Source organism: Saccopteryx leptura, chromosome 3 (genome assembly GCF_036850995.1).
Source record: "Saccopteryx leptura isolate mSacLep1 chromosome 3, mSacLep1_pri_phased_curated, whole genome shotgun sequence".
In the NCBI taxonomy this organism is placed as follows: Eukaryota; Metazoa; Chordata; class Mammalia; order Chiroptera; family Emballonuridae; genus Saccopteryx; species Saccopteryx leptura.
The window spans coordinates 29,087,227-29,110,413 of record NC_089505.1 but is presented as its reverse complement, the minus strand read 5'-3'; the positions used below and the strand labels follow the sequence as shown (position 1 = coordinate 29,110,413).

Here is a 23,187-nt window from a genome sequence, read left to right as displayed (position 1 = left end):
TCCTACATGCATGAAAACACTGGATTCTATTATTTGTCACTTTGGGTGTGTGCTCTTGTTAAAGAGTGGGTCAGACACTCAGTCCCTAGTGCTATGGAAGCACTGGACTGGAAACAGGAGCCCTGATCGGCATCTCTACTCTTCCAACACTGGCTATATCACCTTCTTCTCAAAAGGGAGGATAAGCATGTTTATTGACCCATCATAGGACTTCTAAGAATCAAATGTAATAGATGCAAAAAAACTACTAAATTTTTTTTTTTTTTTTTTGCACTTTTCTGAAGCTGGAAACGGGGAAGCAGTCAGACAGACTGCGCATGCGCCCGACTGGGATCCACCTGGCCCGCCCACCAGAGGGCGATGCTCTGCTCCTCCGGGGCATCGCCCTGCCTCGACCAGAGCCACTCTAGCGCCTGGGGCAGAGGCCAAGGAGCCATCCCCAGCACCCGGGCCATCCTTTTGCTCCAATGGAGTCTCGGCTGCGGGAGGGGAAGAGAGAGACAGAGAGGAAGGAGAGGGGGAGAGGTGGAGAAGCAAATGGGCGCTTCTCCTGTGTGCCCTGGCTGGAAATTGAACCCGGGACTCCTGCGCTCCAGGCCAATGCTCCACCACTGAGCCAACTGGCCAGGGCCAAATTTTTATTATTTTTAATGATACTAAGATTGAGCACATCAGATAATGGAAGAGATGGAAGGACATATATTTAATCAAGGATATTATAAATTTTTATCACCTTTTTTTTAACATTTATTAATCAGGTATTGTGCTTTGATAAGTGGGATAACTACTTGAAACTATAATAATCAATGCATCCTGAGTTATCACTAAGATGCTGTACATCAGGGGTCAGGAATCTAGGGCTCATGAGCCAGATGTGGCTCTTTTGATGACTGCATCAGGCTTGCAGGCAAATCTTTAATAAAAAAAAATAATAACGTTAAAAATATAAAACATTCTCATGTATTACAATCCATTCATTTCCTACCACTCATGTTCATGGTTGTGGGTGGCTAGAGCCAATCACAGTTGTCCTCCGGGACAACACCAAATTTTTATTGGATAATGTGCAATGTACACAGGTCATTGTATGGCTCTCACGAAATTACATTTTAAAATATGTGGCGTTCATGGCTCTCTCAGCCAAAAAGGTTCCCGACCCCTGCTATACATGATAAGGTAACTAAGTATATATTTAAGCCATACTTGCTTGGGTTCAAATCCACACTTTACACGTACTAGCTGTGCAATGCTAAATAATATCCTTAACCTCCTCAATGTCCTCATCTATAAAATAGGGATAATAACTATCTTATACGGTTGTGAGGATAAAATGAGTCAATAAAAGCAAAGCATTTAAAATTAATGTCTATCATATAAAATATACTATATAAGCATTTATTGATACAGTTGGTCCTTGAACAATGTAGGGGTTAGGGATGCCAACCCTCAGAGCAGTTGAAAATTCACATAAAACTTTTGACTCCCCAAAAACTTAACTACTAATAGCTTACTGTTGACCAAGCTTTACTAATAAATAACATAAAGTCGATTAAGACATATTTTGTAAGCTATATACATTATATACTGTATTATTACAATAAAGTTACTTAAAGATAAGGAAATGCTATTATGAAAATTATAAGGAAGAAAAAAATGCATTTAGAGTATTTATTGAAAAAAATTCATGGGTAAGTGGACGTGCACAGTTTAAACCCATGTTGTTCAAGGGCCAACTGTATTATGAATTGTAACAGTTTCAGGTAAAGAGAAGTCACATTATTATTTTTCAGAATCCATAATCGTATTCATTACTTTTAAAGGCATCATTATAATATATAATTGTTTTCAAATCCTTTGAACAAATTAGTATTTCAAACATACTACTCACCCGGCACTATGCTAGATGATACACTTAACAGCAACAAAAACAAAGACTCTGTGATATTCTCCCAGCCCATAAGGGATTTATAATTCATTTGGGCTCAGAAGAAAAGAAGGTACAAAATGATTGAATACCAAAATAAGTTAAGTTGGGCATCAAAATAAAAATCAGTATCTGTTTTGAGGTGCAGTTGAAAGTCTTTATGGATTCTTGATCAGGAGAATAATATGATGAGAATAGTGTATGAGGAAGGTTCATCTGGTAGTAGAATACTTAAGGACCTGCAGATTTTTCTCCTGTATTTCCAGACTGAGTTGGTGGCAACATTCATGTATGTTGTCACCCAGCCAGAAAGTTGGGAGTCCAGTCAGTCTCTAAATCTTGTGACTGTGAAGACCTAAAGATCTTTGCAAAGAACTTTCCAGTCTGAATGAAGTGCTCTCTTGCCCATAAACTAGGAGCATGTCTCTTTGTCTCCCTACCACTAAGCTACATCACCTTTTATCTGGGCTATTGTAATTCCTTCCTAGTTTCCCTGATGCTTTTGAACTCCTCATATCAAACAAATTGCTACCTATCATCTACGTAAAATGCACATCTGACCATTCACTCACTCATTCTCAAATGTTTATTTAGTGCTTACTCTATACCAGGTCAAGTACAAACAATTGTTGAGCAACAGTAGATATGGTCTCTACACATCATGGAGACATCATGGCGACAGACAATAATCAAACTATCCTCATGAATGCTGAATTAAAGTAATGTTGTACATAATTTTCTAAGCCTCAGCTTCTCTATATTTGAACAAGAGTGATACAACCTACCTTACATGGTTGATATGAGGATAAAATAAGATTACTATTATGAAAGAACCACAAAATAGGTGCTTGATAAACACTTACTTTGTTTTTGAAATCAAATGGCAGCAATCAGCCCAGAGGATAGAGCAAGAGATATTAGACCAGGGAATCAGTAGCAGAGGTTAAGTGGAGATTAAGCGATAGAGTGAAGGAATTCTCCAAAAAAGAAAGAAAACAGGGAAGAAGAAAGAGGATCCATAGGAAGAAGGCTAAGAATTTGTAAGAGAAGAAGCAGAATAACCAGGATCTACTGTTAAATAGTAAATAACTGTGTGGGAAAGATTTATAACTTGTCTTGCATTTGTTTTGCTTTTAGAAATACTTGCTAACATAGATAGTAATAACCACCAGGTTATAAAATGAAGGACAAAAATGTAAACATTTTAAATTAAGTCAGGGAAATGATCAAACCTTAGCTGGATAACCAAGTGTTGCGAGCAGTCAACTTTTATTCAACTTAGACAAACTGAGAAGATTCACTAATGAAAATTGTGAATTATATTGTACTCTTTAAATAAATTCAATATCATGTCTTCATGTCTAAACAATGATGTCTTATGATATCTACACAATGATGTTCAAAAAAATTACTGCCAAGTAAACATTTTTATAGAGTTTCTTTCATAAACAACAAGAATTACATCATTAATATGTAAGTTGAGAGTACATAAACAGATGATATCAGACTATATACATGAAGAAGCGTCCTCTCAAGTAAGTTAATTATATTCTAGCTATCTTTTATACTACTTTTTTTTATTTAATTCATTTAGCATAGGGAAGCAAAAGGTCATTTTTATCTTAGCTTGTTGCCAGCTACTAAAAATTCCAAATCAACAAACCAGAGTAGTGAGGCTTTACCATAGTGCTCAAGCTATCATATGAGTATTTCTCTCTAAAAATCCATAGTTGCATTTAAGCTGTTTCTCTCTAGACTAAATTTTCAATGGCTAACTGAAGTTCTTGAAGCAAATACATGTATTTCATTTCATTAGTGGCTTCTTTTGTAAGAAATATACTATCTCTGCCAAGAAAGAATTGTTTCCTCCACTCTGCTGCCATCCCTGTTAGGGCACAGCTAGTGCTTTATCTGCAGTTCTGAGCATCACATTTTAGGACATACTTTAACACATTTTTAAAAATTTAAAGAAGATGAGACTTGGCACCATTTCATATGATGGACAATTGAAAATTGCAACATTTGGTCTGCAGAACAAATGACATGGAGAAGCTAAGACAGTTGTACCTATCTCCAGTCTCTAAAGGGCTAGGTTTGTAAGAAGCAATGTGTCGCTGGCTTCAAAGTAATGATCTTCAAACATAAACAGGGGAGGGGGCTTATTAAAGCTTGTGAAAAGAGGGATCTGGGTTCCATAGCCACCAACTGCCACTCAAATGGCCCTGTGTGGAGGAGAGTTGAGGAACTTACATTTCAACAAGAACCACGGGTGACTTTGATGCAGATGATTCAGAGAGCACACTGTGAAACCCTGCTTCAAAGGGTGAACAGGAATCAGTGGGCCAATGTCACAAGGAGATAGATTGCAGCTCAGCGTACACAAAAGACCCTCCTAGGGAGTAGAACTTCTCTAATGGAAAGACATCTCATGTGGTTGTACATTCCCGTCATTGGTAGGTTCCATATGAATAGCTAGCACGTGGGCGACCATGGTCCAGATGTCATTGAAATGAGTGCTCAACAAGCAGTTGATGGTTATACTACAGGGAAGCCAAGAAACCGAATCCACATGAGAATGTTTATTTCTGAATTTGTTAAATGAAGATGCCAGTTCATTATCCTTTATATAGAAGTTACTTGGCAGTGGGACAAATAAGGAAGTTGAGACTAGAGAGACGCCTGTTAATTTTGAAGCAGGGACTATAACTGGTCAATTAAGTTTTATTTCCTTGAAAATTAATCCATTGTTACTGGGGAAATATTAGAACATTTGACTTTTATTTTTTATGATACATTATCTTTGTCACCAGATTAATTCCTGAGCCTTGTGAGTTATTTAGCATGTGTTGATAAAAGATGATAAGAAACCCTGAGGGACACAAGTGTCTAGAATAAAGAACTAAGGATGTGGTAGCAGGGACTCCAGCAGACACTTGTTCCGTGGTGAGGGAAGAGCAAAGAGGTGAAGGGGGAAGGAAACATGTAAAAAAAAAAAGTATTTCTTATATTTGCGTTTCACTGATCTTGCTTTCTAAATTTCAGCTGCCAGCCTTAAATTTACTACAGGCCAAGAGTTAAAGGTCAAAATTAGTTGTTCTAAAAAGAATGAAAAGAAATAGGAAGAGAAATGACATCTCTTCACATCCTGAACAAGCTAACTTCGATATTGACAGGGAAGAAGGGCTGATTCACAGTAGGTCAGATGTGATGGGAAGCCGTAGTGAGACATTAGTTCCACTTGTGGTTTGGCTGTGTGAATTGTCAGGCTGCAGGGTGTGAGAGCAAGCCAAGGGCCCACAATCACACCCTTTCCTTTTATAACATAAAATTCACTTCATTTATGGGGCAAAAGCATGTGCTTTTTTAAAATAAGAAAAGAAATTTAAGGAAAGAAGGTTTCAATGTTTTTTTTTTACCTAAGAATAAGGAAAGCTGTGTTGGTCATTGAAAGGCCTTTCTAAGGAGGTAGCATTTGAGCTGAGTTAAAAATCACACAAAAAATCTTAATGTTTGAAGACCACCAGAACTGCCTCCGAGGCAGAGGGGCCAGTCAGTACAAAAAAACAAAAACAAAACCAAGTGCTTGACTCAAATACATAAGAAAGATTACTTTGCTGAGGGACCAGCAATCAGTTTCCATGGTTGGGGAGACTGGGAAACACTCAGTTTGATCACATGGCTCGTATTATCCCTGTTTCTATGAAGCCAGAACCGCAGTGGCCACTAAAGATGAAGGGGCCACTATGCGAGGCTCAGCCCAACAGGGACAGACCACTAGACCTGCACACTGGCTAGACAGAACCTGTGGCGACCCTGGCTTTTCTAACAGCTCCCTGGAGGGCCAGCAAATACAATTCAGACATCTGGGGCAGTTACAACTCCATGGGTCAACTTCCACCAACGAAACATAGGAGATAGAAAGTGACCAGCAGATTTTTCATCCTTTTCTCTGAGAAGCTGTTTCTAGATGTTTTCATCCATCCTCTTGGAGAGGTCCTATGAGACTGTGTAAACTGTGGCCAGCCCAGTAGTTCTCCCTTTTGTACTTACTCCCCCTTTTCCCTGCCTTATGAAATTCCTTTTCCTCTCACTCCTGTTTGCTGGACTTGTACTCCCTAATAGAGTTAGCACATGCATTTCCCTAGGCAGTGTTCTAGAGAACCTAGTCTGAGACATCTATTAATTCGTTTAATCTTCACAGAAATCTCATGAGGTAGGTACTGTTAATATCCCTATGCCAAAGAGAAAGGAACTGAGCGCAGAAGCTATGTGACTTGCTCAGAGTCATGCTCAGTGAATGGGTGAGCTGACCTGTGAACCTGGGTGACCCCTTCTGCTGCCTTCCTGCTCTATGGTCATGTAGACACGGGCCACATTCACGGGCAGGAGCTGCACTCCAGATGCATCTGCATCCGTTTATATGTAGTGAATGAGTTTACTATTCTTTCCTTTCTTTAAAAAATTTTTCAATTATAGTTGACATTTAATACTATATTAATTTTAGCTGTACAGCATAGTGTTTTGACATTTCTATCTCAAAAAGTGATCTCTGCATTAAATCTAATACCCACCTGACAACATACACAGTTATTACAATATTATTGACTATATTTCCTATGTTGTACTTTACATCCTTGTGATTATTTTGTAACTGCCAGTATGTACTTCTTTTTTTTTTTTTTTACTTTTATTAATTTTTAGAGAGGAGGGAGAGAGAGAGAGAGAGAGAGAGAAGGGGGAGGGAGGAGCAGGAAGCATCAACTCCCATATGTGCCTTGACCAGGCAAGCCCAGGGTTTTGAACCGGCGACCTCAGCATTCCAGGTCGACGCTTTATCCACTGTGCCACCACAGGTCAGGCTACTTCTTAATCTCTTCCCCTTTGTCACCCAACCCCTAAACCCCCTGCCATCTGGTAGCCATCAGATAGCTCTCTGTATCTGTGAGTTTGTTGCTGTTTTGTTTATTTATTTTGTTAGATTTCACATGTAAGTGAAATCATATGGTATTTCTCTTTCTCTGTCTGACCAATTTCACTCTAGGTCCATTCATGTGGTTGCAAATGAGATTTCTTTTTTTTTTATGGCCAAGTAATATTTTGTTGTTTATATGTACCCTATCTTCTTTATCCAATCATATATTGCTGGGCAATTTCATTTCTTCCATTTCTTGGCTATTGTAAACAATGTGGCAATGAGTATAGGAATGCATATATCTTTTTAATTACCCAGTAAGCTTATTTCTTGGCATTTATCTGAAGAAACTCAAAACAATAAGCTTACTATTCTCAGGGATAGTTGTCCTTCTCTTCCCACTTCCTAGGAAAGTTCATTCAGCATATTGTTTGAGTCCCTTGGTCCATATCACTGAATAATTAGCTAGTCTTTATCAGCATATCATTAACCATCTATTCTGTGCTGACCATTTTCAGCTCCTAGTCACTCCAAGTAATCAGAAATGGCCATGAAACTCACTCTTCAGAGTTAGAGAAACAAAGCAAAAATAGGAAAGTAGGGCCTAGACTCAGGTGAGGTGAGTGAGGTCTTTGTCACAGGTACAAAATTTATGGAGGATACAGAAAATTCATTAATATAGATAAATCATACTTAATACAATAATTTTAAAGATCTAAATTAGTGCAAAAAGTGTCATGATTGAACAAATTATTGAAATTTTAGATGAAGGCAGGATCAGGACCAGTAGTACCCTACCAAGCCATATTGTAGCCTGTGGCAAAAGGATCAGAAATATTGATCTTTTTCTCTAGTCCCACACATAGAGAAGAATAAATAATTCAAGGTATATATGTCCATTTCCTTGGCCCTCAGAGCTTTACTCAACCTCAGAGTCGAATCAAAACTCTCTTTTAAAAACTTCAGTGTGTAAACATAACTATACACACAATTGAAAGCTGTACACAAGGACTGACATGAACAATTGCCAGCCTAGAGGCATAAAATAATATTATTCACAATTACAGTTATCTTTAATTATTCCACTCTTTGAAAAGAAAAACAACCACTCTTTTCTTATTGATGACTTTTTTTACTTAGACTTAAATAAAAAATATGCTTGCAGGGGTGGAAAATGTCAATATGCAGTAATTATTCAATAATGTTTAATAAATGAGGAAACTAAGAAGCACGATTTTATTGTCTTGTATTTTATTCTATTCTGTTATAAGGAATAGCAGTTAATATGCAATCATTTAAACTTCAAAATTACAAAACAGATTTAAATTACAAAACTATATGTCTTTGTACATGCTGACTTTTTCAGATAATCCGGTGAGGAAAAGTTCTTCTATTTCTATGAAGAACGACTGTCTTCTGGGTTGGGGGAAAAAGAGGTTCTTTGAAGGATAAAATTGTGCCTGAATCATTGTACTGTATCCAAACACATCAAAAACTTTCTGCATGGTCCCGATTCCCTGCAAGGGAGCAGATCTAGGGAAGAGCTGTGGCATTGATGGCGGGGGGGGCGGGGGGGGCAGTCTGGAGGCAAGTAGGGAAATTCCCAGCTCTGGAGGAGAGCAAGTGCAAATACCCACAAAACTCAATGATAACTTGGCATAGATTTAAGTTCCTCTTCCTAAACTTGCTGAAACACTTCTTAAAATCAAAACAGAATATAGCAATAACAAGAAAAAAAACATCTTTTCTTTTAAAACCGAACAACAGTGATAATTGTGAGACAGGTCAAGCTGTGACTTGAGTTAACAGCTTTTGCACCAGGACAAATGGAGAAAGAAAGTGATTACTCTCTCCTTCCCATTCAGCCAATTTTTATAAATATGCCGCATTGTTGGTACTTTCTTACTACTCCTATAGCCTACAGTCATTCTGGAAGTTCTTTGGCTTTTCTTAAGCCCTTTATGTATACACCATGCATCTGATAGGAGTCCTGACTGTACCATAAAGACACTCTTCTCTCTTAGTAAATAACAGGGGGAAAAGTACTTCTCAATGATCATTCAAAATGACTTAAGCTGTAACATTTTGATTATTGAGTCCCTGTGTGCATCTTGTGAAGGTTTGCTAGTCAAAAGTCTAGAGCACAAAAAATAAAATAAATGAACTTCAGTGCCTTTAGCTATTACGCCTTTAATTAAGAGTTTAGTCAGTGTCACCATTCCCTTAGGTAAGAGTCAGTTTAAGCAAGCATGTGTGCGTGTGCACACACACACAAACACACACATATTTTTCTAATATGTAATGTAACTTTCTTTGTCTAAGGAAGATGGACTGGAAATTTCATAAGTATTGATTTAGTTGTAAAACTTTCAATTTTTTTCTCTTGATCCAGCCATATAAATATGGTCCTAGAAAAAACTTGGAAGACCAAATTTTAATGCTTTTGTTACAGTACTATAAGTGTCCTAAACAGAATGTTGCAAAAAAATACCATAATTAATCTTTATAGTCTAATGAGGATATGTTGAAAAGCACAGCTTAGATTATAATACAGGTCCCTGGTTCGGACACAGAGATTCCTCTGGAAGTTATAGCCGAGTCAATCTTCCGAGTGCAGTGTGTGTGTGTGTCAGTCCTGCCTTTGAGCTCTGTGAAAATTCAGCTCTTGTGGCATCTCAAATATAATTCAACAAAAACAAAAAAATATATAATACCTGTGCAATAAATAAGTAATCTTCTATTTCAAACCAAAAAAAGAAAGTATGATCATTTTTTAGTTGTTATATACCTGACAAAAACCAAACACAAGTTTTGAATAACGTCATTAGCTTTGCTTTTTTCCTCCAGGAGAAAAGTTTTTTACATTCTAAAAACAACAAATTGTCAATTAGTCTCATATTAGAATCTATAAATTCCATCTCTCCAGCTGTGAGATTAGATATAGGACGGATAGAGCAGATGAGAAAAAAAAAGGAAAAAGATATATAGGATAATTTCTACTCCCCCCCCCCCCCACAAAATGACTGTATAAATCATTGAAACACAGACTTCCCGGCTATAAATAGGGACATTGTTTAGCCTAATAAATGCTATAATCTCCAAAACTTTAAGTATGTGTGATCAATAAATATTTCTTTTTTATTTTCATACTCATTGGTTTAAGGGGAAGGAATAATTATTATAAACTGGAACACCACTCGTTTATTTAATAAAATCAATTGAATCCAGGCACTCGTCTGATTTATAAAAGATATTGAGTAAAAAGCTAACCTTAAGAATATATTTATATTTATTAACTTTGGCTTAATTTTTTATTTTATGGTTATGTCTCTACGAGAAAATAAGGAATAATGTGTAATAATGTCTGTGTTCAATCCACTACCCAGACATGTCTATTATCTTAGATCAGTTGCCTACCACAGATCATTTATGTGAATGTCTGAGGTGTCTCCTAAGGAAGCCTTAAAGTACGCTTCCTTAAAAATATTTAGACAAGCCCTGGCCAGGTGGCTCAGTGGTGAAAAGCATCATCCTGGCACACTGAGGTTGCAGGGTCAATTTATACTTCTCTCACTCTCACTCTTTATCTCAAATTAATGGAAAAAATTTTTTAATATTTTTTAAAAATTCCGAAAAGCATGGTAGTTATGATCCAGTTTACCTGTTTGAAGCCTTAGTGCTCAGAAAAGAGAGGGTTCTGAATACAGCACAAGAATTATCCCTCAGTATTTTCCCCTGACCCAGCCACCAAGTGCTGAACTGATCTTAAAGCTGTTATCCTAAAACGCCTGTGACATCAGGAGATAAGGAGGTCCATGGGCAAAGGGGTGACCAAGCCAAAGGAGACAGAAGCTCCCACTCCTCTTTAGGGCACAGCTTTGTGGTGGTAATTAGAAAACTCCAGAGAATCCAGTGCCCCGCTAACTCTGTGAGGAACCCAGGTCCTTGGCTGAAGTGGTGGCTGTGCCCCATGCACATCCACTATGCCTGGTAGGTGGTGTCTCATGGGCACCACAGGGAGTTAGGAGGGACACGGATGGGTGAGGAGAAAGGGAAGGAAATGACAGAACAATATGGCAGCTAGTAGGACTTCTGTTATGAGCAATAGGTGAGACTGTCTGAGGGTCGTGAAATAATGGGTGAAAAAGAGTATTAAATACATACATATACTGCATTAAAATCTTATAAAATTTGAAAGAAATATAATGATGGGCTATTTTGATTGCATGTTTCAAAATAAATGTAAGTAATAAAGTCAAATCACTTACTAACTCTCACATTTGCATTTATGAATTTTAACTTCCCGATTACAGACTTCACATTATGGGATATTAATGTGATTGGACATAGTTCATCATGTTCCATAACTTAAAAATGAATTATTTTATCTAATCCAGCAGCGTTGGGCACATATGTCTAATCTAGCCCTGTTTTGTTTTTTTGTTGTTGTTGTTGTTTTTGTATTTTTCTGAAGCTGGAAACGGGAAGAGACAGACAGACTCCCGCATGCGCCCCACCGGGATCCACCTGGCACGCCCACCAAGGGCGACGCTCTGCCCACCAGGGGGCGATGCTCTGCCCCTCCGGGGCATCGCTCTGCCTCGACCAGAGCCACTCTAGCGCCTGGGGCAGAGGCCAAGGAGCCACCCCCAGCGCCCGGGCCATCTTTGCTCCAATGGAGCCTTGGCTGCGGGAGGGGAAGAGAGAGACAGAGAGGAAGGAGGGGGGTGGGGGGGTGGAGAAGCAAATGGGCGCTTCTCCTGTGTGCCCTGGCCGGGAATCAAACCTGGGTCCCCCGCACGCCAGGCCGACGCTCCACCGCTGAGGCAACCGGCCAGGGCCTAATCTAGCCCTGTTTTAAAGTAGAGGAACTAATTCAAGAAGGACCAATGACTTGCCCAACCTCACACCGTTAGTGCAGAAGGGGGCAAACCCACGCCCAGAATCCTGCCCTCCTTTCACAGCCCCGCATGAACTTCCAGGTCCCCCAAGGGTACTTGGTGACTCCAGACTCAGCAGGGCCTGACAACTGGGAAACCCCAAATGGAATCCTCCTGGCTCTTGTTCAGCTTCTCTAAGACCTTGGGTAAGTCACTTAACTTTCAATTTTATTTCAGACATCTGCAGAATGGGTTGGGTAATAATAACACCTGCCCCACCCAAATTTACATAAATGTTACTAGGAAGAATTAGATAATGTCTGCTCTGTTTTTCTCTCCTTAAAAGAAAGTCCCTATAAAACTTAAGGCAGAAATTCAGAAGAGCTGATGAGATCAAAGCCTGGGGCCAAGAGCTGGGAAGCTTTCCCCTGCACTGAGAGCATTTACTGCTCTACACTCTAATAACATTCCTCCTTTAAGATTCTAAAATAATTTGCAGGTAGTCATTAAGTAACTCTTGCTGCAAGGTGCAATTTGCACTATAACAGCCTGAAGCTTTATGAAAAAGAAAGCTTAGGTGGAGTAAAAGCATTACTTAAAAAAAATAAATAATAATCCAGGTATTAAGATGCTTAGCTCTCGCACCAGCTCAGAAGAACCAATACGTGATTTTTTTTTATTGAATTCAGTGAACCGGTTGTTAAAATGGCACTTGTAATCAGGGTTCTCTTTAAGGTGGGTGCCTGGGCGGCCATCTAATGTGGAAATCACAAATTTACGTTCCTTACTCTATTTTAATGTTTATCTGCGCAACAGCGATTTCTAAGCGCCCATAGTAATGTTCAGTCCATTCATAGGTGGAAGAAATTGTGAGGAAGCAATATGAAAATATCTTAAATAACAGTTTGTTGTTTTTTGACAACAGTTTATTGTTGAAAGACTCACTCAATCTAACTCTAAAAAAGGGAGGATGACTTTATATATCAGCCCTGAATTAAATATAATGGAAACACCCTATCCAAAAAAAACCATAATATGGTTAAATATTTTTATTAATATTTTAAAAATCTAGTAACATAATCTGATTGTGTGTACCTCTTTTATTGTTCTTATTTAAGTACATTAAATGCATGAAATAATAAGCTATTTTTCAGTATATTGTTTTTTATACTTAATATGGTCATTAGGGCATAGAACCGGTTGTTAAATTATTTGAATCCCACCACTACCTACTCTCTGTATCCACATGACACAGTTTTTATTTGACTTTTTAGTTTTCCATTTGCACAGCTAAGTAGTGTCATTACAAGCAGATCTTGTGGAGGGAGACCCTATACAAAAATAAAGGAAAACAAATGCTCCTACATACCAGAAACTTATCAAATCCTTGGGCAGTTCTAAAACGTATATGAATTCTTAGCTTTATTATTTACCTGAACCAAAATACTATCTTTTCTCCTGTTTGTTGTGCAGGTACTTTCCTTCAGAAAGTGGATAAGACCATCAAACCAAAAAAGAACCCACTGTTGGGCTTTAGGGAATCATCTTTCCAAAGTGTCAGGATCTATTAACCAGGTCTTGAGATGTTTGCATAGTATTGCCTAACCTCATTTTCTAATGTCTCAACTTGACTGCATTTTATTTTAATTTATTAAACTATACTGGCAAAGTCTCAGAGTAAAATTCTGTGCTATCTTATTTTTGAATCTACATGTTAATCATGTCTAATTGGCCTTCATTTCCATCTGCACATGTCTCTGGTCCTCATTTCTGGAATTAGTAGATCAAATTGCCAAATTCAACCCAGTCATGACCTGATAACGTTCATTTGACTCTGCCTCAATATTCCATCAAAGCCTTAAAACATTAAGTTACCAGTGTGAACAAGGAGTAGGCAATGAAAATTAGAGTTTCAGCATTTGTAATACATCTTGTTTTAATTAAGCTGTTGAAAGATTAAGGTTAAAAACACTAGGACCCCTTATCCTCAGGGCAGGGCTGACATAGACTTTCAACGTGTTCCTTTCTAGAAGAACTGTTCTACAGTTCACTGAGATGAGCAGCAAGGCCAGTGTCGATGGGCAAGACACATTAACAAGCGACTGAATAAAAGTCACTAACTCTTTTCTTTCAACCTCTCCAAGATTTTTGCCGTAAAAATGAAAGACTCACTCAATCTAATTCTAAAAAAGGGAGGATGACTTTATATATCAGCCCTGAATTAAATATAATGAAAACACCCTATCCAAAAAAAAACAACAAACCATAAGCTTTCTATTACTGCTTATGCTAGACTCCAGGAGTAACCCTTAAAGTGGGGGAAACAATTTTGAATGCCTCACAAAAGGTACCCTTTCAACTAAGTGCTTTTCTCCTGATGGAGTGCAAAGAGCCTTAATACAGTACGTCTTATCAGCCACGTGTCCCTCGGTATGAATGAACTGAACAGATTGTCTGGGCATGGGAGAGGACTGGAGAAGAAAGCCTAAGGAAGCCTGAGGAGCTGAGGACAATCTCCACTACGTTTTACCCGGATGGATAGTTCCTCAATAATAACGCAGCCTTTATTGTATCATCTGGTAGCAGCTTCTTTCTTCTATGGTTGAAATGGCACACAGATCTTTTCTTTAAAGTCTACACAGGAATGATGTGCTAGGAGAGTAAGAAGATGAGGAGGTAAAGGAGACTGACCCAGAGGTAAATCTTCCCTCCGTGCCCAGGAGGGCATGCTGCCAGCAGCACGCGAGCTGGCTGAGATGGTGGCGAAAACCTGTAGCAGCACGCCAGCGTCCAGAGTGCCAGACCGGGGTGGGGTGGGCGGGAGGCGTGCAGAATGTTTCATTCTAATTGTTCCAAGGAGTCGGAACTCAAAAAAATAAAATATAATCTCAATAACAATCTGAAATGAACTGAGGCTACTAAGGTTTAGAGAAGAGATAGTGTTTCCAGTCCTCCAGCTATAACAAACTTAGCTATTGCAAAGAAAAAATTAATGTTTTCTTGTAAAATGAAGAATAAAAACCCAACAGGAAAACCTTTGGTCGGTGGAGAAGTAAACTGTGCTTAAAAATACGATCTTGCCTAAGATAAAGAAAAATAATAATTTCAAACCTATTGTTAGCTGTTTCAACTGCTAAGGGTCATTCTGGTTGACTGTTCTTTGGTTTAGTGAACAATATGATGAGGTTTCTGGAAAAGCAAAAATACACATTGAGCTTAACCTGGAATCAAGTTTGCAAATTAAAATTTTCTAATAATATTACGGAAGTGCTGGGGTAGGATGATGGGGAGAAGGGTGAGTAGAGGTGATAAACTCGGGCTTCGGGAGCCCTAGAATGAGACCATCCAAGGTGGGAAATTTAGGACAAGATCCAATCATGAAGTTCAAGATGATTTCTTTTCTGTTCCTAGTATTGGGGCTGTTTGGGGGAATGAGAAATGATAGTTGATGATCCGTTGATGAGCGGTAACTTTGTAAAGGTAAAGCAGTGTGGACAGATGCTAGCAGGCGGAGACAGCAGGATGAAGAGACTATACAGGGCCTTCAGCAAAAGTACAAGAGAGAGGTGGCTATGAAGAAAAAGGTACCCATTCTGGAAATTCTTACTAATCATAGAGAGAGTACTAGGCTTCCCTTAGTATTTGGCATAAATGTTTGAGTCATTTTATTTATAAAAACAGAAAGGAAACGGAAAGAAAAGTGTAAGGCCAGAATGTTAGAGGACATTTCTCAGACCTAGTTTGCTTTTGCATTAAGTGTGATAATCGCTGAAAATCACAATCACTTTATCTTTCTTAAGACATGTTTCTCCACTTTTCTAATTCTCAGATTAGAAACCATCTAAAATGATTGGATTCTAATCTGGGCATAGCCCCATATAATAAAATTCAGTGGTGTGCCAGTAAACTGGCCCTGGGGGGTCGGGTGGGATGGCAGATTTTTATGGTGTAAATACACCCACCTTAGCCAATTTCAAGCTATAAACTTGACGTCACTCAATGTGGATTTAAGAAATGTGTGGAATCAGATCTTAGAAGCTGGTATGAGCATGTCCCAGCACACACTGACTCAATCCATATGACAATGATCCATTCCACTCTGTCACAAGACCAGCCACCTGGCCTTCTTTCAATTCCCTATAATTGCTCTGCTTCCTCCTGCCTCAGGACTTTTGTACTTTCTGTTCCTTTTGCCTAGGAAGCACTTTCCTTCACTTACACCTAATCAATGTCTACTCATCCATCTGTTCTGCACAAGTGTGACTTCTCTAGGCAAGCGTTCCCTGACCTTTCTTGGCCAGGTTAAGTACCTTAAGTCTAGACTTGTATGGAGCCATGCACCTTTCTTTCTTAAAATATGTTACAGTCTAATTTTATACTTGTTCAGTTGGTCATTTGATCAATATTTGTTTCCCCTCCTAGATGGTAAACTCCAGGATGCCAGGGCCCCTCTGCTTTTGTTCACATTGCATAGCCTGGCAAGTAACAAGTATTTAACAACAATTCAATTTGTTGAATGAATGAGCACCACAGATAATCCCCAAAACTGTTCAACAATAGCTAAAACTCTTGGAGTACCTATGTACTCTAAGGAAGCTCTAGGAAGCACAGAGCAGTTAAAGGAAGTGCTTAAGGTCAGACAGCCGGAACGATAGAGACTTGGGAGGTAAGCACCTTGACACTGGAGGCCACACTTCTCATTACTGAGCTCTGCAGCTGAAGGGGAAAAGAACAGATGCAAAATAGGTACTGTGACCCTTCAGTCAAAGGAGACATAATATGGATAAAGACATTCAAATAGAATTGGAAGAAAGCAAGAAGAAATTTAAATAACCGTAGTGTTAAGAAGATGAGAAAATAAATTTTTTTTTTTACTTTTAAAATTTCATTTAAGACTGTTGTATAGCAATTTTTAAAGGATTAAAAAATCTAGCTTGCATCTTTGGACCTATGAAATGTACATGTAATGCTGTCATTAGCCTCTTGCTAAGGATTCTAAGAGGAAAAGTAGATTTCAGCATTTTCCTCTGTAGCTGTATGAGCTGGGCCCTTGCCTACTAATAGTAGGAGAAGCATATTTTGGCAGTAAAATCATAGTTAAATTTAGTTAAACTGCTTAGCTATGCATCAAAAGTCAAGAGTTGCCTATATGCAATTTAATATGCCTTTCTGTAAAGAATCCATTGAGGGCTAAAGCCAGCCTTAAGCAAAAATTTAAAGGATACTTTTAGAGACCAAGATACATCACTCACCATAGTCCAATTCTCTTTACTAATAATTCTAACTATCACTGAGAACTTCCTGTGTGCCCAGCACTAGGCTCAGTGCTGGGAAAGTTCATGCATTATTTCACTTAATTCTTACAAACCCCTGTGATCTACCTACTATTACTATCTTTATTTGAGAGTTAAAAAGTGAAGCAATTAGCTCAACTTGGCACATTCAGGAAAAGGAGGAACAGACTTTAGAACAAAATTCTTTCTATCTCATTACACAGTTCATAAAAAAAATACAAAAGTTTAAAAAAGGATTTAAAAACTGTTTCTCCATTGATTCAAGAAAGACAGAGGAAAAAGGTGGGGGGGGGGGGAGAGAGAGAGAGAGAGAGAGAGAGAGAGAGAGAGAGAGAGAGAATGAAGCATCAACTCATTGTTCCATTTAGTTGTTCCAGTTAGTTGCATACTCATTGATTGTTTCTTGTTCGGAGGCTGGGACAAGGTCTATCCACTGAGCCACTCTGCCAAGACCAAAAATATATTTTTATTTGAAAGCTTTGGCTGACCATTCATATTCCATGAGGGAGTTTCTGCTTTGTTTACCTGGAAAAAATCCCCCAAAACAAACAACAACAACAGGAAAACAGCTCCAAGAAATAAGAAGCAGTAGAATCATAGGAAACATAACAGTGGTTTTCAACTCTGACATATTCAAATCATCTGGACAAATACTGACTGAGAGGCTGGGTGAAAAGGTGATGGGATTCAGAAGTACAGATCAGTAGGTACAGAATAGTCACAGAGATGTAAATTATGTCTCAGTAATATCGCAATAACTATGTATGGGGCCAGGTGTGGACTTGAAATATCAAAGAGGAGGGAACCACTATTTAAAGTACTTAATTGTCTAACCTCTGTGTCTGTATTAAACTAATACAGAATAATATTGAATGTATACTGCAATGGAACGTTTTTTAACTTAAATTAAAAATGAAAAAATAAATACTGATGCTTGAGCGCCATCCCAGATCAATTAAACCATAATTAAAGATAGGTCCTGGGCTTGGTGATCTTTAACTGCTTTTTAAGCCCCTCATCTGCCTTCTCTAACCTTCTTCACCCCAACCAAGCAGGTAAAAACAAACAAACAACAAAAACCCCACTTCGTTGTATAACAACAATGGGAAAAATTTTTGATGTTTTTAAATTCTTTTTGCTAATAGGCTTAATTTATAAGTTGGTGTGACTGCTTGTAACTGTTATTTATTTTATAAGGTTATAGAAGATCTGCAACCAGAACTTTCTAGTTTTATAAGTTATACCAAAAGGCAACAGTAGATGGCCCACCTCTCTCAGAAAGAAAAATCAAAAGAATTGTGTACTAAATGGAAGGAGCATAACTTTCCTCGTAAATGAGCTTGAGGTAAGGAGTCAGTAAGAAGATAAAAACATGATGAGGAAAATAAGAAGTTAGACTCTTTCCAAGAATAATTGAAGATTGGGTTGAAAGAATAACGTACACAGAGACTCACAGGCACACAAAAGCTAAGAGTGGAAATGAGCAAAAGTGATTCCAGCCTGTCGTCTTGATTGATACTGATAATGAAAGTAGTGAAAGTTTGAACAGGGAAGTTGGCAAACCATAAAAATTGCGTTCCAAAGTTCCCCCTGGTCATGGATTTTTCCCTCCTTTTTCGGTGAAAGTGAGACTGGAAGATTGGTTTTATGTGAACATCTGTAAGAAAACTTGGTCGTATGTCTTCCTTTGACTGTCAATATGCACCATACAGGAGAGCCAGAAAGGCCAGAAATTTTCCATTGCACCAACTATTCTTAAAATTGTTTTCATTTTCACTTTTACCATTTATATTATACTCAAGAGACACCAAGTAAATATAACACTCATTAGAGATTAATGAAAATTAAAGTCTAGTTAAAGGCTAACTACTATATGGTTAGTCTTCTAAAATGAAGTATTTTGTCATAAATTAAATAGAATATAAGGAGATTTTCTTTTTTTAATTCAAATATAATTCTTAACTAAATAATAATATACTCTTCAAGAACTTTTTTCTATAAATCTCAGTACATACTCAAGGGATATTTATTTCCACCAAATAGGAAAGAACAAATTATTATTTCCATTTTGCTAGACCAACTAAGAGACTGAGAAAAAAAAATGATTTGACAAAGATCTTCAAATAAAGCTGATCTCATCATTCCCAATCCAGAGTTCTACTCTAAAATGAATTTCCTCACTTTATTACCTCTAGGCTGATAGAGCTTTGAGGTTATATTTTCACTGTTCAGAACAGTTGTGTCCTGCTTGACCAGGTGGTGGCACAGTGGATAGGGTGTCAGACTGGGATGTGGAGGACCCAGGTTCAAAACCCCGAGGTCACCAGCTTGAATGCGGGCTCACCAGCTTGAGTGTGTGTCGTTGGCTTGAGCGTGGGATTATAAACATGACCCCATGGTTGCTGGCTTGAGCCCAAAGGTCACTGGCTTGAAGCCCAAGGTTACTGGCTTGAGCCCACGGTTGTTGACTTGAGCAAGGGGTCACTCACTCTGCTGTAGCCCTCTGGTCAAGACACATATGAGAAAGCAGTCAGTGAAAACTAAGCAGCGGTGACGAAGAATTGATGCTTCTCATCTCTCTCCCTTCCTGCCTGTCTGTCCTTATGTGTTCCTCTCTATGTCTTTCTCTTTGTTTCTGTCACATACACACACACACACACACACACACACACACAATAATAGTTGTGTCCTAGTTCTAGGACCTATCATAAAAAACTTAAGAGTCCAACTTTAGTCATTAGTTTCAACCCAAAACTCACTCTGGACCGGTGTAAAACCCAGAGACCCACTTAAAACTGTCATGGGGAGCCAAGAGAACACAGCCTTCCCACGGTACTTATAACGCGACCCAGGACAGGATGCCCGCAATGCTAAACCACACTAACAGTAAGATTCCTCCATACATGCGATATAGTACATCATCAATTTCCATCTCAGTATGCCTAAAAGAGTGTTGAGAATTAATTGAGGCCTACAATCCAACAGTGTGTGCAGTAATGGTAAGGCCTGGCCCTTGCCATGAAACTCTGATAGTAAATAGAGTTATCCCTTCAGGTTCATTCATTACGAGGACTCAGTGAGCAGAGAGAAGGGAGGACTGGAGCTGGACAAAGGTAGATAGCTGTGGCTAAAGCAATGCCAGTAGCCATGGCCATGAGGGCAAGTAAACAGTGGGTTACAGCTTAACCACATCCTTCTGGCATGAGGTCACTCCAACTTTGGCTCAGTTCTGCGTACAAATAAGTAAAAGTCTAAGGATGCATTCTAAATTGTTTACCTGTGGCTGTCCAGTTATTTTTAGTGAGGCTGATTCCCATTTAATACTCAGAATGGTGGGGCGGCTGACAACCCTTTTCAACAGTGCAAAAAATTTCAATCAATTTACACAAGTGCTCTGCAAACACTGTGTGGTGGTGGTGGTAATAGAGTTGCTCTATGGTTCATTTCATTCCTAAATGCTTGATTAATCCCAGTTGTAACTACAAATAAGTACTGGATCTACTCCTCTGTACACTGTGAACAGACCATGTAACTATATATTCAGAATTTGTTTTAGCAGCACTATGGTTTAACCCAGGCACCCCGGCGCCAGCGGATACTACTCAGGTGGGTATGGAGGGGCTCTCAAAGGGCCTATGTTTTCCAGACAAACTCAGGATCCACTGTATGGTTAGTTTGCTGCAGAAGCTGGATAGGACGGTCAGAATAGATGCTGATGAATTGCAGAGATGTCTGACACAGTTGGGGATTGCTGGAGGGTACATATCTTTTAATGAAGAAACTTGTCGGCTTAGTTTCAATGCTGGGTAGAGATCTGTCAAGTACAATGGATTTCAGTGAATTTAAAGAACTCTAGTCTGTACCGAATGGCTGGAGACAACACTTCATCAGTTTTGACAGTGATAGGAGTGGAACAATGGATCCTCAAGAATTTTAAAAGACCCTGACAACACTGGAATTTCAAGTGAGTCTCAAGGCCATGACTTCAATTGCAAAACGATGCAGCACCAATGGAAATATCACCTTCATTGATTACAACACCTGCTGCGTCAACCTGCATCAAATGGCGAGCTCTATCAGAGGGCTTTCCAATCCGGCATACTGCTCAGCAAGGTGTTGTGAATTCCCCATGTGATGATTTCATTATGTGTCATGAGTATTTAAATCAAGAGGAAGCTATGTGAATGTAATCAACATTCCCGTTGCTCTTGTTCCTTGCCTTCAGTAATGTATTTATATGTAAACCTTTGTCACCATTTTTCTTTAACACTGTTGTAAAGGTTTTTACTTTATGTACATCTGAAGTTTTTGTTTTCAATTTAGCTAATAAAATTCTTTGAAATTTTATTATTATAAGATCAGTTTTGTTATGCCATTTAGATCTTCCTTGAGCCATTGTCATATGCCTTATTTTCTTGCTAAACCTGTTTTATGTACATTTCAGTATGCAAAATGTTTAAGTCACATAATATATTTTTCATTGTAGGATACTAAGACTTTTTCTTCAGACTATAGCTGTTGCCATTCCTCCCCTAGAAGGGCTTTTACATGGTATTGAAAGCTTTGTGTGTGGAGTATTCTTATCATACAAAATGGTTTAGGCCTATTTGGATGCAAATATATATATATATATATATATATAAATACATATATATATATATACAGATATATATATGTAGTAATCCATGTCAGAATTCACCTTAGTGGAAACTTTGCTCAGACTTTAAGACTTACTATATTTTGATGCCATATGAATGGATGGGAACATGAGTGATCATTTTCTGCCCCTTGAAAACCTATTGAATAATTTGAATGGCAAATACTATGTCTGTACCCAAGACCTTCTTTGTTATCATTCATTTAGACATTTGTTAACCATATTTAAAACCCTTGTACAATACTTTATGAGCTTAACTACAGAAAGAGAAATTTAATAGAAAAAAACTAAGAGAATACACAAAAATATTAACTATAATTATTTTGGCTGATAGAATTCTAGGTGATTTAATTATCTTTATATGTTTCAATATTGTCCAAGTTTTCCATAATATCTGTATGCTTTCCTTTTAAAGTCAGAAGATGTTAATTTTTATTTATTTATTTATTTATTTTTAGGTTTTTTTAAGAGTTTTTTTTTTATTTTTTTTGTTTTTATTTTATTTATTATTTTTAGAAAGGAGAGAGACAGAGAGAGAGAATGGGGGGAGGAACAGGAAGCATCAACTCCATATGTGCCTTGACCAGGCAAGCCCAGGGTTTCAAACTGGCAACCTCAGTATTTCCAGGTCGACGCTTTATCCGCTGCACCACCACAGGTCAGGCAAGATGTTAATTTTTAAAATATTGATAATTCTATTTTGATATGCCCTGTGTTCTTGCTTACATTTAAAAATATACATAGTATAGAAAGATTTTTAGAAAATAATTTAAACCAGGTGCTTTTAAATAAGATCTGAATTCTAATCCTGGCTGTGCCTCTTACTATATATGTGTTTTGATCATTTTAGATAAGCTCAAAACCTCTGTTACCCCATCTTTGAAAAGTAAATAACTATTACATCGTGGGGTTAATCTGAATATGAAAAAATGTATTAGCAATATAGCGTACAGATGATGTATTGTAGAATTGCATGCCTAAACCTGTAAAATTTTGTTAGCTAGTGTCACCTCAATAAATTCAATTAAAAAATTAATTTAATAAACTATAGAAATGATCCCTGAAAGTATAGTCTTGAAAAAATTTAATTTAATACTCCAGAAAACAGGGGCGAGTTAGATGACACTGGAACAGTAAATGTTGATCATTACTGAAACCAGTGATGGGCACATAGGTTCCCATTATTCATCTCTAATTCTGTATATATTTTTTTCCCAAAGTAAAAAGTAAAACTTATTTTTTTGCCTGACCTGTGGTGGCACAGTGTATAAAGTGTCAACCCGGAAATGCTGAGGTTGCCAATTCAAAACCCTGGGCTTGCCTGGTCAAGACACATATGGAAGTTGATGCTTTCTGCTCCTCCCCCTTTCTCTCGCTTTCTCTCTCTCTCTCTCCCCTCTCTATAATGAATAAATAAAATCTTTAAAAAAGAAAAAATGTGTTGGTATAATAAACACCAATAATATTTGTTTCTTAAATGTAAAGCTGGTTTGGTTTGCTTTCTTTGCAAGAGAGCTTAA

At 38.0% G+C, this 23,187-nt stretch overlaps 1 pseudogene; it reads left to right on the top strand.

Moving 5' to 3' along the window:
- Positions 1 to 20,573: 20,573 nt before the first annotated feature.
- LOC136398139 (sorcin pseudogene) lies at positions 20,574 to 21,194 on the top strand (annotated as a pseudogene).
- Positions 21,195 to 23,187: the final 1,993 nt, after the last annotated feature.